The sequence below is a fragment of the Bactrocera dorsalis genome, chromosome 4 (genome assembly GCF_023373825.1).
Source record: "Bactrocera dorsalis isolate Fly_Bdor chromosome 4, ASM2337382v1, whole genome shotgun sequence".
In the NCBI taxonomy this organism is placed as follows: Eukaryota; Metazoa; Arthropoda; class Insecta; order Diptera; family Tephritidae; genus Bactrocera; species Bactrocera dorsalis.
The window spans coordinates 2,226,738-2,243,494 of NC_064306.1; the positions used below are offsets into that span (position 1 = coordinate 2,226,738).

The following is a 16,757-nucleotide window of genomic DNA, read 5'->3' on the forward strand; positions in this document are numbered from 1 at the left end:
TTGTTGCCAATGCTAATCCATAGCTCAGCACGCGAAACAAAGAAGCTTATGGCACACAACTAATAAGCATGGAAAATTTAAACGCAACTGACATTTGCTTTTGTAGCGACAAAACGCTGCAAAGCGAGTCGAAAGCTTCGTATTTTATTATTATTTATTTACACTCACACATTGCTATTTCCAATTAGTACTTATTTTGAAGGCCGCTTGCAGCTAACAATGCCAGTAATTTGCATAAAAGTCAGGAGAAATTAAAAAAAAATAATAATAATAAATTTAATTAATAGAAAATTCACTTCGTTTGATTGGCGTTGAGCTGTCAATAGCCCTACTAAAATCTATACTTGCGATCAGGCAATTAAAAGGGTAATGAATAACGGCGCATCGTGACTGAGTCGCAGCTGACAGGGCTTTCACATTAATTTATTATGAACTTTTTTATGAAAAAAATCGCAAACTTTTTATATAAAAACATTCCGCACGATCTTCCTGCGCTATGAAAAACATTAATAATAAAGAAAGAGCTTTAAAGACCCTTTTTTCTGTTATACTTGAAAATGTACGACGCAACTTCTTAACCCATTCAGGGTTGAGTTTAGCAGTATGTAAAGCTTATGGTTTTAGGCTCGTGAACTTTTTTTCGCTCTGAATTCCATTATATTAAAAAAAATTAAAAATAAAAGCTTTTAGAAAGCTTCTAGAAAGCTTCTAGCTTTTCTCTGACGAGTGAAGCGGGATAACGTTTTAGCCCATTTAAAGATAAGTTCAGGAGTATGTCTAGTTTAAGGTTTCGATCATGGTAATTTGTAAGTTCTCTATGAAAACATTAGAAATAAAAGCTTTTAAGGACCTCAGGGTTGTCTAATTAAAAGCTGAGGATTGTCTTGTTAAAGGTTTCGAGCCTGATAATTTTTCGCTTTCAATAAATAAATGAAAGCAAAAGCTTTTAAACAGTTTGTCCCTCTCTTACGACTATAATATAAAACCTTTTTTAAAGAGCTTTTTCGTTTTTTGCGACTTTACAAATAAATTTTAACCAAGTTAGGGCTAACTTAAAGTTTTAAAGCTGTGAGCTTCATTGATGATTCCAAACTCTTTAAGCGAAAGATTTCTAGGGTAAAGACAGCTTTATGAAAAATTTAAAATAAAAGCTTTTATTGAGCTTTTTCGTTTTCTAAAGAAAAAAAATGAAACGGTATAATGTTTTAACCAAGTCAGATTAAAGCTTTACAGCTTTGAGCTTCACTGATAAGCCCAACTGTTAAATCGAAAGCTTTTTTCGTTTTCTTACGACAAAAATTGAAACGCCGTACATTTTAGTTATCCTGAGAGTCAGGATTAATTTAAAGCTTAAAAGCTGTGAGCTTGATTGATGATCCCAAGATGTTTTAACACTCAAGACGATAGCTTTTAGGACCAAGAAAGCTTTATAAAGCTCTAGCGAACTTTAATACAATTTAAACCAAATTGCTACTATATCAAATCTTAGACAATGGCCATCATCACTCATCTCATCAATCTTGTTTTCACTGAACTATCAGATACTTTAATCTTTCAGCAAAGCTGTCGTCATACAGTTATTGAACCTTAAGGTCGCTAAGAGCTTTCTGCATATTTCTGGTACACTGAGGACTATAACAAGGCTCATAAGTCGACTTCAGCATATTTCAGGTATTTTCAAGACCATACCAAAACTCCAAGTAAGAAAAAAATTAAAACATGAAATCAATTGTCTCATAAGCATTAAATCCCCGACTCTGGAGCTGTCGTCATACAGTTATTTTCCACCTTTCTTGAAATTATAGCGTATGCCATTACTTTTCAGTGGAGTATTCTGAAAAACCTCTATTAAGCTGATTTGATCAATTAATTGATCTGCAAAAAGACACTTTTGCAACATTACAAGACACAGCCTTGGCGCTGTCACTACTTGTCAATTGTGAACTCATTTCTCGACAAGAAACCTTAGACTTGAATTTTGGCGCTATATCGCACTACTAGTTATGCGGTCTAATGATATGCCGTACCCCTTTTGGTGCGCGCACCGCCAACTATGTCATTCAGAGCATACAGAACTCATCTGCAAACGCATTTCGTCTTTGTTTTTTGCGGTAGCTGGCTGCCGGCTGCTTTAGAGCACAGCGCCTATTGTCTTACAAAAGTCCAAAGTCTGACACGCAAAGACAAGGCTAATTTATTGGCCTCTTTGTGTAATTTTCCACAACAGAACCAAGCACTTAGAAGCTGGTTTAATGTGGTCTTACGCGCCATAATTGTCATAACGTTGAAATTTAATATGCCATAATTCAAATCTTCATCACCTTGCGGTGCGTTTTAGTTACTCTTCACACATTCTCTGATTTCTCGCGAGTTTAGTGTTAGTGGCTTGAGGTAATTAGAAACGATTAAGTGATGTGTGCAAAAGAATTATGCTAACAAAGTCAAAGCAATATTCTTGTTTACTTATTAAGGCAGACGAGTCTTGAGAACTGATAACGGGAATTTGGACTTCTTTAATTAGAGCTAGAACTACTTTGGGGTGAATATAGTTAAATCGGGTAGTTCGAATTAGCTTTTAGATACGAAGAAATTCAAAAGCTCAGCGAGCTTGCCACGTTTGGGTTCAAGCTAGTGAAAAGTGTTGGGATTTTAAATCTGAACTCATATATGACCGCAAAGTACACTTCTTCAATACTCTGGAGTTCAGTATCGTAGGATCTCTCAAAAAATCTCAAAAGAAGCTGCTTGGACCACATTTGCTGTAGGGGCTTTGCTCAAGCTCTGGAATAATCAAATAACACCAGTTCCAGGAGAGTTTGATTTGAAGTTAAGTACGAGAAACTATAAAATTAACAGCTTCACGTTAGAACCTGCTCCTCAAACTATTCCGACGTAACTTTTTATAGCAGAGAAGACACATTCAAAGCGATCAAAGCTCATCAAAGCGCGCTTGTTTCAAAACCCCAACGGAACACGTAATCTGCCCAAAGCACAGCAGAACGAAACACCGAAAATGAAAGACCAAAACAAAATTAAACTACACAAATCCATTGGAGCCGGGACATTTCAGCCGCACAGCAGCGGATGCCGCTTGCTGGTGGTCGCTGGTCAAACAAACGCCGTAACTGTAAATGCACCAAATTTCGTTGGTTTTTTCGTCGCTTTTAAGGGACTAACAAAATACAACAGTAAACTTTCAAACCAAATCAACACGGCGCACACATACCACCACACGCGCTTTGTGGCGCGCTTGCCGCTCACTGTGTGTGTGTGTGGCGTTTGCAACCCATGCGCGATTTGGCTTAATTCGCAATTTACAGTTATTTTACTGTGTCACCACCTGCCCGCCGCCTGCGCGCGGCGTTGCATTTCCAACAGCGCGCGGCGACCGAGGCTTTCAGCCGCGCTGAATTCATTTGCTGGTTAACGCGCAGGGTTGCGCACACACGGCGCGCGCTGCGTTTGGGGATTTGTTTTGTTTATCTGTAATTTTGGTGGAATTTGTGATGCAGCTTAAATGCTCGCCCCCAGCACGCACGGGCTGGCGCGGCGCGTTGGGGGCGTTGTGCGCGCCAGGCGCCAACTAACTTTATTGCGGTTGCCTTAATGTAAATGTGCTGTTTGTAGCTTTCGACCGCCAACTTTTCGCACTAACTCGCGCAAATTGTTGCAAACGCTGCTGCCACGCGCCCCCACCACACGCCACCGCTAACTGTTTGCGTTGTGAATTGAATTGCGTGTGCGGCATGTGTTGCATTGTTTGCACGGAGAGTTGCATGTTCATGCAACTGCCACCGCCACCGCCACCGCCATCGTCGGCGCTTGCCGCTTGCGCATATATCACTTGCACCTTCGCATTGGGTGCAATAAAATTTGTAAGCGGTTAGTGTATTATTTACTGTTTTACTGTTTTACGATTTTGTGGCGTTGAAGGGTGATAATTAGGCGCTTTTAATTGTGCGCGCAGTTGTTTAAGCCTTAATTGCTACATACAATCGTGCTAGTCGCTGCCAAAGTGAGGCTAGGTGGTGTGCCCTGCAATGCGGCCAGTTGGCGCGCCCCCCAAGCACTCTCAAAACTGTTGTATTTTGTTGCAGTTTAATTTTTTTTCAATTTTCTTTAACGGTACACAACTTTGTTGGCAGTTAAATCAACTGTAATTAACGGCAATTCGAATGAAATTGATGTATTGAATGAACACCTGAGTGAGTCAACGTTTTGGGAGAGTATAAGTGAGAGTAATCAAGTTTTAAAATTACGATCTTTTGTGATCTCAAGAGTTGTGAGCTTTAGAAAGACCTGAGAGTTGTTTTGCAGTATTCTGAAGGGCTTCGAAAGCCTTACCTAGTAAAATAGACTCTAATAAAGGCTCCAAGAAGTGAGCTGGGAAGAAGAAATGTTGTGTGAAAACAGATACTCGGGTGTAGTTTGTCAACGCTATGGAAATATTAGATATTAGGGTGAATATAAATGATGATCCTTACGCTCAAGACAACTGAGCTTTGGAAAGAGCTGAGAGTGTTGTGAAGTTCGTTGAAGCTATTGGATACCAAAGGGGAGCGTAAGAAAGGTTCTCGAAATAATATAGTGGTCGAAAGAGTGAGAGGAGAGGTCGAAAGGAGAGATCGAGGATAAAGACACTGTTTCTACATCGGTGTAGGCTTATCCCTGAACAAAGGTTCCCACACATTTGCGGCAACCCCAATGTATTACGTGAACCGGGCGCAGAATATCATACACTGAAGTAATATTTAACAATATGTATTTGAAAATTGTATTTTGTACTTACATTAATCTCTTGTCGGACAGCGAGCGCTCGACTGAAATGAAAAGAGGAAAAACAAATGATTAATTGAAATCGCTCAGGCATGAACAAAAGTACTTATCTCAGTACAATCATAGGTTGGGTAATAAATTGAAATTCAACACGGACGCGCTTGAGCGCACAAATTAATATACAATAACGAAATTAACCGTTACATATTAATAATTAATGCGAAATTATGAAATCTTAATTCGCCGCGCTATTAAAAGGGCTGAAGCGGCGCAAATGCGGATTAAGACAGCAGGCATATGTGGCCGGTATTTTATTACAATAACAACGCTTAGTATATGCGGCACATGTAATGGCTACAGTGTCTGGAAAACACAGCAGATATACTTAAGTTAAGTACTTAAGCACACAAGTATCAAATGAGACAGCGCCAGGAATGATTTGCTGTCTGTTTTGCCTCACATTTTCTCATAAGAAGAAACAAGTCATAGCAGAAATTGCCACAAAATTCAAAAGCGCACGGCGCAAAAGGCGAACCGGGTCGCCGGTCGGTCGACAGACAGACAGACAGAAGTGTCGAAGCGTCTTATTAAGGTGAGGCGAATGCAACAAGCGACGCGGCAAACAAAGCAGCGCGCGTGGGAGCAGACTGGAGGAGGGTGGGAACGAGAGGCCATTCGTTCAACACTACAGATCTCGGTTTGTGTTTCTAAATGATAAACCGACGCACAGTGAGTGTTTATGTTGTGGCGCCCTCAAATAGGCTACGTGTAGGCCACATGTGGGCGATAATGAATTTATGATATTTATGTAGTTTTCTGCATGAACATGCGTGTATCTCATAATTTATATTGCGAGCCAGCAACACACGTGTTGTGATTCTTGCTTTACCTAGAATTATTATTTTTAAATATTTTTGTAGACAGCAAGCAGCGAGCAATTAAATAGTGCGAAGACATCATGAAATTTGCTGCTTAGCACACCTGAGTGTTGTAGTTGTTGCACATATGTATGTATGTATATGAAAAAGCGTGTGGGAGCGTGAATCAGCGTAATGTGGTGCTGAGTAAGAAGCTTATCCAGTCATACATATCTATATAACAACAAATACAGCAGGCGATAAGGTTCAAAATACGTTTAATTGATTGCCAAAGTGCCTCTACATACACACACACATATATATACTTAATTTTATGATGTTTTGTATGGCCAATAAAAGCGTATTATCATTAAGAAACAATAATTATAAATAGAAATTGATGAAGTAAACAGAAATGATAAAGCAATGCGCTGAGAATAAGCAATAAAATGTGTGAGAAATTTAAAAATTTATTAAGAATGAAATTATGTAATTATTTAAGGAAGGAACCATGCAAAATTTAAAAGATTAGGTACATTTAAAAATAGTTTTATAAAAAAATAATGATTTAAAAAAATTATAAATTACAAAAAAAATAAAACAAAAACTAAAATTAATTAAAAAATTAGTAAAATTAAATTAAATTTAAGGATTAAAAAATTTTTAAAATTTAAATTAATTAAAAAAATTTTAAATTTAATTATTTAATAAAAAAAATAATTTTGAAAATTTAATTAATTTAAAAAAAATTTTAAGAAATTTAATTATCACAATTGAAAAATATTTTCAAAAATAAAAGTTAAAAGAAGAATTAAAATTAAGTAAAAAAATTAAAAAATTGTGAAAAATTAAAACAATTAACAAATAATATAAAATAAATTTTCAGGAAAAATCAAACAAAGCCAAATTTAAAAAGGTAAAAAAAAAAAAATTAATTAAAAAAATTTTAAAAATTAAGATAATTTAAAAAAATTAATAAATAATATAAAATAAATTTTGGTGGAAAATTACTAAATAAAATATTATAATTAATTTTTAATTATTATTATTAATTTTTTTCATGTTCTTTCTTTAAAAAAATTTATTGAAAGTTAAATATTGAAATAAAAAGCAAGTGAAAAAATATGAAAAACATTTCGACATGAAGAAATTAAATAGTATTTTAAAAATTAAACAAAACTAAAAAGTTTTATCAAAAGTTTGCATTTTTAGTTACAAATATTTACTATTATTTTTAAATAAAAATTCAAAAATATTTTTTTATACAAAAAGGTTTAAAAAAATAAACATTAAATTTTAATACATATTTTTTTCGAAAAATATTATTTAAGATTAAAAATAGCATTTTTAAATATTAATTTTAGATTAGAAAATTTTTTTATGAGTTAAAATTAAATAAAAAAAAATTTATTAGTAAAAATTAAATTTTTCTGCAATTTCCTTGAAATTCAATTTTTTTTATAAAGAATCAAGGTTTTAAAGTGTAATTGTTTATTTCATTGAATTTCAATATTTATAATTAACAAAAAATTTAGTACACAAGCTTCAAATAATTTAATTGTGTAGGAAAAAAATTTAAGATTCTCAATGTAAACCTATCAAAATTATGACAAATTATCGGAAAGGTCATAAATCTTGGCTAAAATTACAGTATTTAAAAACGGCACTTTTGATTAATGATTTTTAAATTAATTTTCTAACAACCGAGGTGTGGAAAACAAATTTTGAACAAATGCAAAGCCATCGCTATTTGTATAAATTCAAGCCCAGATTTATCTAACGGCTTAGAATGAAGTTATTATTATTATTTTTTTTTTCAAATTAATATTATACAAAAAATTAATATTTGTTCAATAATTTTAACAATTTTTTTTGTAAACTTTATGCTTTTGTTCTCTTATGACTGCGCTTTTTGCCAGTGCTGTGTGCCATAATTATTATCCGAATTCTTTTTTATCTGCCTAATCGAATCTCTCAACAACTCGCCTTTATATTGAATTTGTTGTTGTTTGTCGTTTTTTCGTGTAGGCGTTTTTATAGTTGTTGGCGCATTATTTGTACATTACTTCAGAAAAGTTATTATGCATTGGCAGTGGCAAAAACAAAAAGTTTGCGCACGAAAAATGATGGATTATTTGACAACGTGTGGCAGCTTGGCCAAACATATCCGGGTGATTAGTCAAACAAGATTATTATTATTATTATTATTGTGTTTGTATGTATGAATGTGTGTAATAAGAATTTGTAAGAAATCAATGACAAATTATGTACCCGTGTTGAATAAATAATTGAACCGTCAGCAGGTGATGAAGGCGAGATAAGAGTTTTTGTAAGCGGAAGTGACAATCGCGAATGCAAAGAGGGGAATATGGATCGAAAAGATTTTAAGTTATACATACATATATTTTTACTTGCAACTTATATATTTTAATATAACATACAAAATTTTAGAAATAATTTTACGTTTAAAAATTAAAAAAATATAAAAAAATTAACAAAAATTATAATTTTAATTAAAAAAATTAACAGAAATTACCAATTTTTTAATTTTTATTCACAACATAACAGTTTATGGAAAAAATTTTGAGTAAAAAAGTTAACAAAAATTATAATTATTTCTAATTTTCATCATAAAAATGTCTAGAAAAAATTTAAAAACATAAATTAAGAAAAATTATGATTATTTTTAATTTTTTTTGCATCACAAAAATTTATTAAAACAAACATAAAATTTTTTATAAAATTTTATTTTTTCATTGTAATTTTTTAGCTACCCAAAAGCGAATTTGTATAACAGTGTAAGTAAAAGAAAAAAAAGTACACTACTTTAGAAAATTTAAAAATTTTTCAAGCAGCGAAATTTTTGTTCATAATTTCTTTTATAATTATTACCTTCACGCATGTATTTGTATTCTCATAAAAAAGTAATCTCTCTGCACTATTGCTTAACGACCTTCGCGCAATTGAACGATTGCTGTTTCATAAAAATAAAAATTTGCCAATTCGCTGTACAAACGAGCATATAAATTCCAAACAAAAGACAATAAGCTGCTGGTGAAGCAAACGAGTAAATAAGCAGGCAAGCGAATCGCCAAATGAGCATGACGAACAATAAACAAAATTTATCGGATAAATAATTGGAAATAATATGAGTGAGAATAAAATAATTACAAACACAAAAAAATAGCAACAAAAAGAAAAAAAAAAAAACAATATATTAACGAGGCAGCCAAGCGGATTAGTTTGAAATTTAATTGGAAAGGGTTTCTTTTTGTCAGGGTTTTAGAAACAAAATTCTATAACAAAAAATATTTATAGGTATGACAAATTTACGAAAAGACTTTTTCGACTAATCAATGTATGCGTTACTATGATAAATTTGCTCGAAAATTTGATAAAAAAGCCATTTGACGACAGTAACATTTCTTTATAGGTAAAAAACAAAAATCGAAGAGCATAAAAAAATTAAAAAATTAAAAAAATACTAAAAATATAAAATATAACTATTTTTCAGTCTACAGCGCATATATGTATCTACTTATTTATCACTACACATAAGTATAGTGCGTGATTGGCATAAAGCAGCATTGAATTTCACATGAAGGAATCTTTGATGTAAACAACTGAATATTAAAAATGTGTGTTTGGCATCTACAAATATATAAAATGCAGACGCAGCATTAATAATAAAATTATAAACAAATAATTTGCATGCCTGATGAGCCTTTGTAAAACAATAGTGAAGCTAAAATACTAATTATAAAAGTGATATCATCAAAGCGCCAAGAAAAATCCAAAAAAAATCGGCAAAAAATACATAATTTATGTTTAATCTGTTAGCAATGTTCTGCAAATAGTTTCAATATAAATTTTGTAAGATAAAAATATGAAAACAAAATAACTAAAACTTTATGGTAATTAAGCTTACTTATTAAGTAATGTCCACGGAAGTCGGGAGCGACTATAAAACGCCATAAAAATATGCTGTGGTTGGAGTAAAAATCTCGAAACTGCTGTCTATGAAATATTTAAAATTTATTACTAACTACAACAACAAAGCGACACCAAGCTACACACATTTCGCTTTGGACTTGGCATCTAGATGCTATCATATGCTTTATCATCATTCTCAGCGCCGAAACGCGACGCAATAAGCACCTTCGCCGACAGCAGCTTACACAATGTAGATAAATGAAAGCCTTTGAAATATTACCACACACTCATATATGTATACATATATATTTATAGTGTATAAGCGAGCTGAGAATTACAGGCAGCCGCGATTACAATTGCCAACTTGATTAGTTAATTGCTTCCTACAGCACCCGACCGCTTAAATGATGAAGGCAGCGCGCACAGGTAAGGGAGAGAGAGATGGGTGAAGAGGAAGCTGCGAGCCCATGGCAGTCTTTATGACAGATACTAAAGCTGTAGACATGCTAGAGTAGTTTATAGTAGTAGACTGACTCACAATGTAAAGAAATAAAAAGGCACAACAAAGCTTAGAAAATAATTAAAAGCAACAACAGTAGACGGCAGAAGGTAGCTTAGCAAAACATATCATTAACTAGAAGGTTTGCAAATGTTTTCTTGAGTAATGATTATTAGTTTTTTTAGTATTTTTTCTTATTTTCTTACGTTATTAATTTTTTTTTTTTAATTTTTTTTACTTTGTTAAATTTTTATAATTTTTTTTAACGTTTATAAATTTTTTTATAATTTTTTTTTTTTATTTTTAACTTTTGTAAATTTTTATATATTTTTTTAATTTTTATACCTTTTTTTAAATTTTATATTTTTTTAATTTTTATATATTTTTTTTTTTTATTTTTATAATTTTTTTATATTTAGAAATCTTTTGTTTTATTTTTATAATTTTTTTAATTTTTATAATTTTTTTTTTATTTTCATAATTTTTTTTTTATATTAATAAATCTTTTTTTTAACTTGTATACATGTTTTGAAATTTTTTTAATTTATTTTTTATATTTTTTAAAATCTAGATTTTTTTACACTTTATTTATTCTTATTGCGCTTTTCCATTACAGCGAACCACAGCCCCAACCCTCTATGTTATTTAACTAAAATATTTTGTGCTAATCATCACTTATTTATAGAAATTTACCAGCGAGTTTATGCTGCGAATTTTAATGACTCCTTATGAAAGGTGGCTGAAATAACAGCAACAACAGCAGCATCGATGTGGTATTGAACTCGGCTGGGAGTTCAAGTGAAGGCAAAGTATCTAGTAGCGTTAATTAAGCAGAATAGGGGAGAGACATGTTAAATGAAAGGTCGACGACTAGGAAACTCGTGGCTTACGTAAGAATTAAGAGGTAGAAAAACAAAGAAAAAGAGAAAAATACATTTAAAAGTAAAGTTAAAGCTAACTCAGTGACTTGAAACGTTTAAAAATATATTTTTTTCTACAGAAGGTTAGCAAAGGGAAGGCGATATCAAAGCTAAGTATATGCAACATTGAATAGATATAATTTTTATAAAGTCTTATAGTCTAATACAAGCAATTGGTGGACCAAAAGTCGCTCCTAAAATGATATAGATATCAGAGATGGCTCTCTTGGTAAAGTCTAACTAAAACCCGACACTAAATAGGCTCCATCTGTCAGAAAAAACTTCTCAAGGAGTTGACTTCGACTTGGATACAACAATTTCGTCGTGAGAGCGAGTTGTTGTCATACTTGTTTTCTTCGCTTAGAAATCAGTTATATATTGGTTATCTTCATCCATAGCCAGAGTTCTTAAGACCGGTGGTTCATATTATCGAATATTTTATCGCGCCTCACAAGAGTGTGAGAGATAGAGCTTGGAAGCTCGCTGAACTATTGATGTCGAAACTTCGTCATTCTGATTTCAAAATACTTCTTTTTTTTAATTTAATATCTATAGGCTGGTAATTCATGTTAAGGCAAATTTAAGAACAAAATTGACGCTTTTACTGCGGATCTTCATAGAAAAAATACTCATTAAAGGAAATTATGAACTATTTCTTATATTAAAGAAGACCAAGATCTTAATTGCCATCGGAAATCATTAGCACGGAGGCTTGCTGAACAAAAAATAAAAAATATAGATCATTTCGTTAGGCGATGTTTACGTACTGAGACCTCGTGGCTTTTATCGTTCAATATTCTCTCGTTTTAAGGGCTGTAGTACGATCGGTTAATCAGCCAATCGTTTTGTGAAAAGACTTTGTAAAAGCTCTTTGTATCTCTTTATCATTATTATTCCTCAAAACCCAAGGTTGTTAGACTTATGCCTGTATATAGACCTACTTGTCGGACTAATTTTTGATATTTTTTTCTCAAAAAAATTTCTTTAAAATATTTTCATCACAAAAACTTCTTCTTTTCACATTATTGTTATTATTATCAATTTTATAAACTCTCCACCAAACCATTAAATTTCGAATTGAATTGCCCCAACTTGTATGGAGCACTCAAGAAACGAAGCAATCAACTTATATTTCCTTACAGAAGCGGGTTAATAAAGTATGCGACCCTTAAAATCTGGAGGAAATATCCGGCGTATGCCTTCACAAATCAATAAAATATTGCTTGCCATACTTACAGACATAAAGTGTTGCCAGGCAATAAGAGAACACACAATTACTTGAAACCAATCACTCTCAGAGCGGCACACACTCAAAGCAACACACACACATACACCCGTAGAAAGGCAGTAAAAAATGCTTATTATTTTCTTTTCGCAATTTTTGTCTGCGCTTAACACGTTCTTCCATGTTTTTCACACTTTACAACCACACATTGTGTGTGCGTGTGTGTGTGTGTGTGAGTTCATATAAAATGGTTGAAGAGTTGCAGTAATTCTTGTAACCCCTTTGTGGCGGCTTCATTCAGCGAAGGGTGTAAAGCAGCGGCGCCTGTGGTTTGCTGCGTGTTAATATGTATGTATGTGTATGTGTGTGTTCGACTGGCAATATCTTTGCTATGCGTTGCATATTAATGTGAGTTTTTAAATTACAGAAGCAATAAAAGTGAAATTGGCGAGCGTGGAGGGGAAACGCACAGGTGCCGCATGTGAGATAATATCCTGTAGGAATACTGAAGGATGATAGATGTTTTTGTTGTAGCGGCAGAAAACATTCCCAAATTTCATTTCGAGGAATGGTCCCGAGTTGACAGTTCTTCACCGGATAACATTCGGGTCCGGTCCGGTTACTTAGACCCGACTGTTGTGGGAACGGGAAGGACGATGCATTGTCTGTTAGGGTACCACTCTGGTAATACTGTAAATATAAGAGCCTTACTGCTAACTTCTACTCAGAAACTAAAGCGATCCTCAATATTGGAGTTACTAACGAGCTCGACAAAGCAGGTCATACTCAAACATGATCAGCAGTCAGGACTGCTTTGCAGAAACCACTTGCAGAATCATGAAAGAAAGTTCTAGATCCCCATTTCGATTTGCTAATCGGGTTCGAAAGGCGAATAGGTCCAATTACGCCCTCTTCCAAAAGTCTGATTTTATAAGAACACGAGAAATCACTGTACTCAAGCCCAAGATCTCATCCAAAACATATTGATACAAAAACTATTTGCAATTCAGGCTCAGTGCTATAGCATGTGGACCCCTATAATTGGGATAAAATGAAGTAGCATGCTTCCCAACCATTTCGTAGTTGGCTCTTTGCCATAATCTTTATTCACCCCGAGTCTATTACTGCTTCTACTGTTCCTACATGAGTTTTTGCAGCGGCTACATGTGATTTTTTCGCTTTAGGCGAGTGCACGTGACCTGCCGAAGTCATAAAGTCGGTCTGCTGGCTGAAGCTGGTAAATGAGGTTTTGATTTTCAACACATGAAGACACTTTGGAGCCTTAGAGCGCAAAGAGTAATGCTTACGCTGGTTCTTAGAGAAGTCACTCGCCTATGTTTGATTTTTCAGGGGTTGTGACTGTCACAAAATGCGAGTTATAGGAGAATTTACTTTGAAGTTGAAAAACGAGGAAAAATGATATTAAAAATCATTAAAACTCTGTAAATGCTACTTAAAAAATTTTGCCCTTCCTTCTTCAGCAAAACTTCACAAATTTCAAAAATGCAAAAAATATTAGAGCATATTTCCGTCTACCCTCCATCACCATTAAACAAATCCTTACACCTTTTGATGAATCAGCCGAAATCCTTCAACTGCCAAAATCTCCGCCGGCGCGTTTGTACGGCAGCATATTGCTGTCACTCTCGCTTAGCAGCGTCTGCGTCACTTCCGCCTCATTTAAGCGGCGATTGGTGGCAACCCCAACGAAGGCGAGCGCTAGGATCGCCGGCAAGTACCTGAGTGTAGCCAGAACATGCTGCTGCTGCCACTCAACAAGCTGCAAATTGATTATATGCGATTATTTTCAAGTGTCAGTAAATCGTAAACAAAAGCGTGATATATGACAGTAGCCGCGCGCACCCCTCTGACAACAACATTTGCAAAAAAATACAACAAACAATGAAAAAGTAAAGCAATAGCAAATAGCGAAGACAACAAACAGCCCCGAGACAGCACGAACTTAAGCCATAGTGCAGGGGGAAAACGTGGACGCAAGCTGTCGAGTTAGCGATGCTGCAATCAGGGCTGCATTTTTTAGTGTAAGTATGCTGTGCTTTTGCACGCGCAGAGCCATAAACTAAGCTTAAAAGGCTGTACGGGTAGCTAGCTGCGCAAAGAACTTAGCAATGTAAAGTGCAGCATACATTTAGGGCGCCAAACTTAAGGCAACGAGCATTCTTCAGTGTCCAGTTGCGCGCCTTCGGCGCATTTCAAGCGCTAACAACCAATATTTGTTGTTGCTAAACGCGCTTAGCTGACGTAGCGAATATTTCGCCCAAACAGTAACGCGGCCAAATGGTCCTCATCACACCCCGGAAGTATGCTACGCAAGGCGGTGCGGCGGGTCAGCATGGCCAGGGGCAACTAAAAGGCTGTAGAGCAGTGTGCAGCAGAGATTTAAAGAATATGCAAAAGTGTTGTTTGAAAGTTTGCAAAATTTTGATGTGTCAAAGCATAAATACAGGGTGTTACAAGGTATAAGTATAATTTTTTCTTCCCTTTTATATGAAAAAAAGTTTACGGAGTAGGAGAAGTACTCTAAAGCCTTCGAAATTTGAACGGTTTAGTCTACTCAATACTTTGTTGCAACATAATATATACAGGGTGCCAAAAAAAATTTAAAAATTATTAATAATGATGAATGTTTTCCTCTTCTGAATAAAATTTCTTAATGGTCTAATATATTTCTCATATTTGTAAAATGTTGATGTGTTAAGCATAAATACAGGGTGTCGCAAAAAATATTTTCATCAAAAAAATGTTTGCTGAGTGAAAAACGGACTCTGAAGGCTTCGAAATAAAACGTATTTAATCTTTTCAATACCCTGCTGCAAAGAAGTATATAAAGGGTGCCACAAAATTGTTTTAAAAATTTTTAAAAATTTATCACTAAAGCATTTCTGTCCCTTTCTGACCATAATTTATTAATGCTAAAAAATATTTTCATTAAAAGCTCTATTCTTGTCATTGAATTTCATGTTTTTCACCCCGAAGCGGATTGAGATATATTATAATTTATACCGATTTTAGCACCACCCTGTTTTCTCCACTTAAAACTATATATTTTGCTGCGCAATGTCCTGCAGCATGCAGGCTCCTGCTGCTACTAATAAATCCATGTCAATTGGCAGCTCGCGCCGGCGCTTTTGTTCCAACTACAATAATTCAAATCACACGCACACACACGCACGCACGCGCATTATCTTCTTGCTACCCTCGACCTCTTGCCTGTGTTACTATCTATTGTTTCTGTTATTGTTGTACTGTGTCTCTCTCGAAATGATTAAAATGCAACAGACACGCCAGGAAGCGCTGCCAGCTGTTGGCCAAATGTGCGTAACAAAGAGCCGCTGCAATGAGCTGCTCTTGTTCACACACTTAATCATATAATTCCCTACACTCACACACTCAAACGCACTCACACAAACACACTCACACGCACGATTTATTTAGTCATATGCACTTAATTATGCTTGCCTACTGTTGTGCGTTCGGGTAATTGAATTTGAATAGCATTGCAGTGTAGGGTCAATTTTATTGCTTTTTCCCTCGAATTCGAGTTCCGTTACATTCTATCGAAAATTTGTTGCGCAGCAAATATGAAATTAATGATGTGATGAGCATGCTGCGTTTGATTAGCCTGAGTAGTTAATATAAAACTAGCGGAAATTGGAAAACGTTGAACGTTATTTGATTCATTACATTTAGTTTTCAGTGAAATTTCGACAAAATGTGAAAGCTGCAATGAATGCGAGTCGTTGCTTTATCTTACTTGTCAAATTAAAAAAAAAATTCCAAAATTTAGTATTTGGATTAACTTAAACAATTTATAAAGATTTTTTATGTAGTAAAGCACCTATGAAAGCTCAAAATGTGAAAGCTCATATTGTGAAAAGTGCCAAAACTTTATTTTTTCCGTGCAGATTTAACAATTTCTAACGAATTTTTGTTTAGTAAAGCACTAATGAAAGCTCAGATTGTGAAAGCTTATGTGATGAAAGCTTCATTGTATGATTTTTATAATGATTTTCGTTAGATCACTCTGAGTTGGAGTGAAATACACGACAAATTTCACTCTTATTTCTACCAAAAACTTTCTGAAATCCTAAAAAATGAAAGCTCAGATTTTGAAAGCTTTCTTTTATACTTTTTATAATTATTTTTACTTGTACTACTCCAAAGTAATATAAAAAATTCAGCACGTCTCGTTTTGTTTTTGTTCTATTTACTTTTTTAAATCACTTACAGCATGAAAATGAGCGACTTTGCAGCTTTCATGGCATATACGAAATAACTAATGTATTTGTTACAGTTTGAACAGTTAAAAGATTACCAAAGCAGTAGATGCACCACCCTTGTAAGAAAATAAAAGTGAAAGCTTCAAAAAATAAAGCTTGCTGAAAAGCTTTAAGCACCAACAAGTTTATTTCATATCAATTGAATTAAAAATCTGCATATGAATGATAGCCTTATTTACTGGCCAAAGCTATCAGAAATATAATAGCTTTTATGGTGAAAGCTGAAGGAATCTGGTGAAAGCTTCT

The 16,757-nt window shown here is 34.1% G+C and overlaps 1 protein-coding gene across 4 annotated transcripts in view; it reads right to left on the bottom strand.

Annotated features, from left to right (window-relative positions):
* LOC105226142 (uncharacterized) overlaps positions 1–16,757 on the bottom strand; it is a 270,787-nt gene that overhangs the window by 78,532 nt on the left and 175,498 nt on the right. For 3 of the 4 annotated variants that reach the window (XM_049455824.1, XM_049455822.1, XM_049455823.1), the window contains one exon: positions 4,790–4,820. The exons of the other annotated variant lie outside the window; for it this stretch is intronic. The gene's annotated coding sequence lies outside the window, so the exon portion shown is untranslated. The remainder of the gene's footprint in view (positions 1–4,789; positions 4,821–16,757) is intronic. 4 annotated transcript variants of the gene reach the window in all.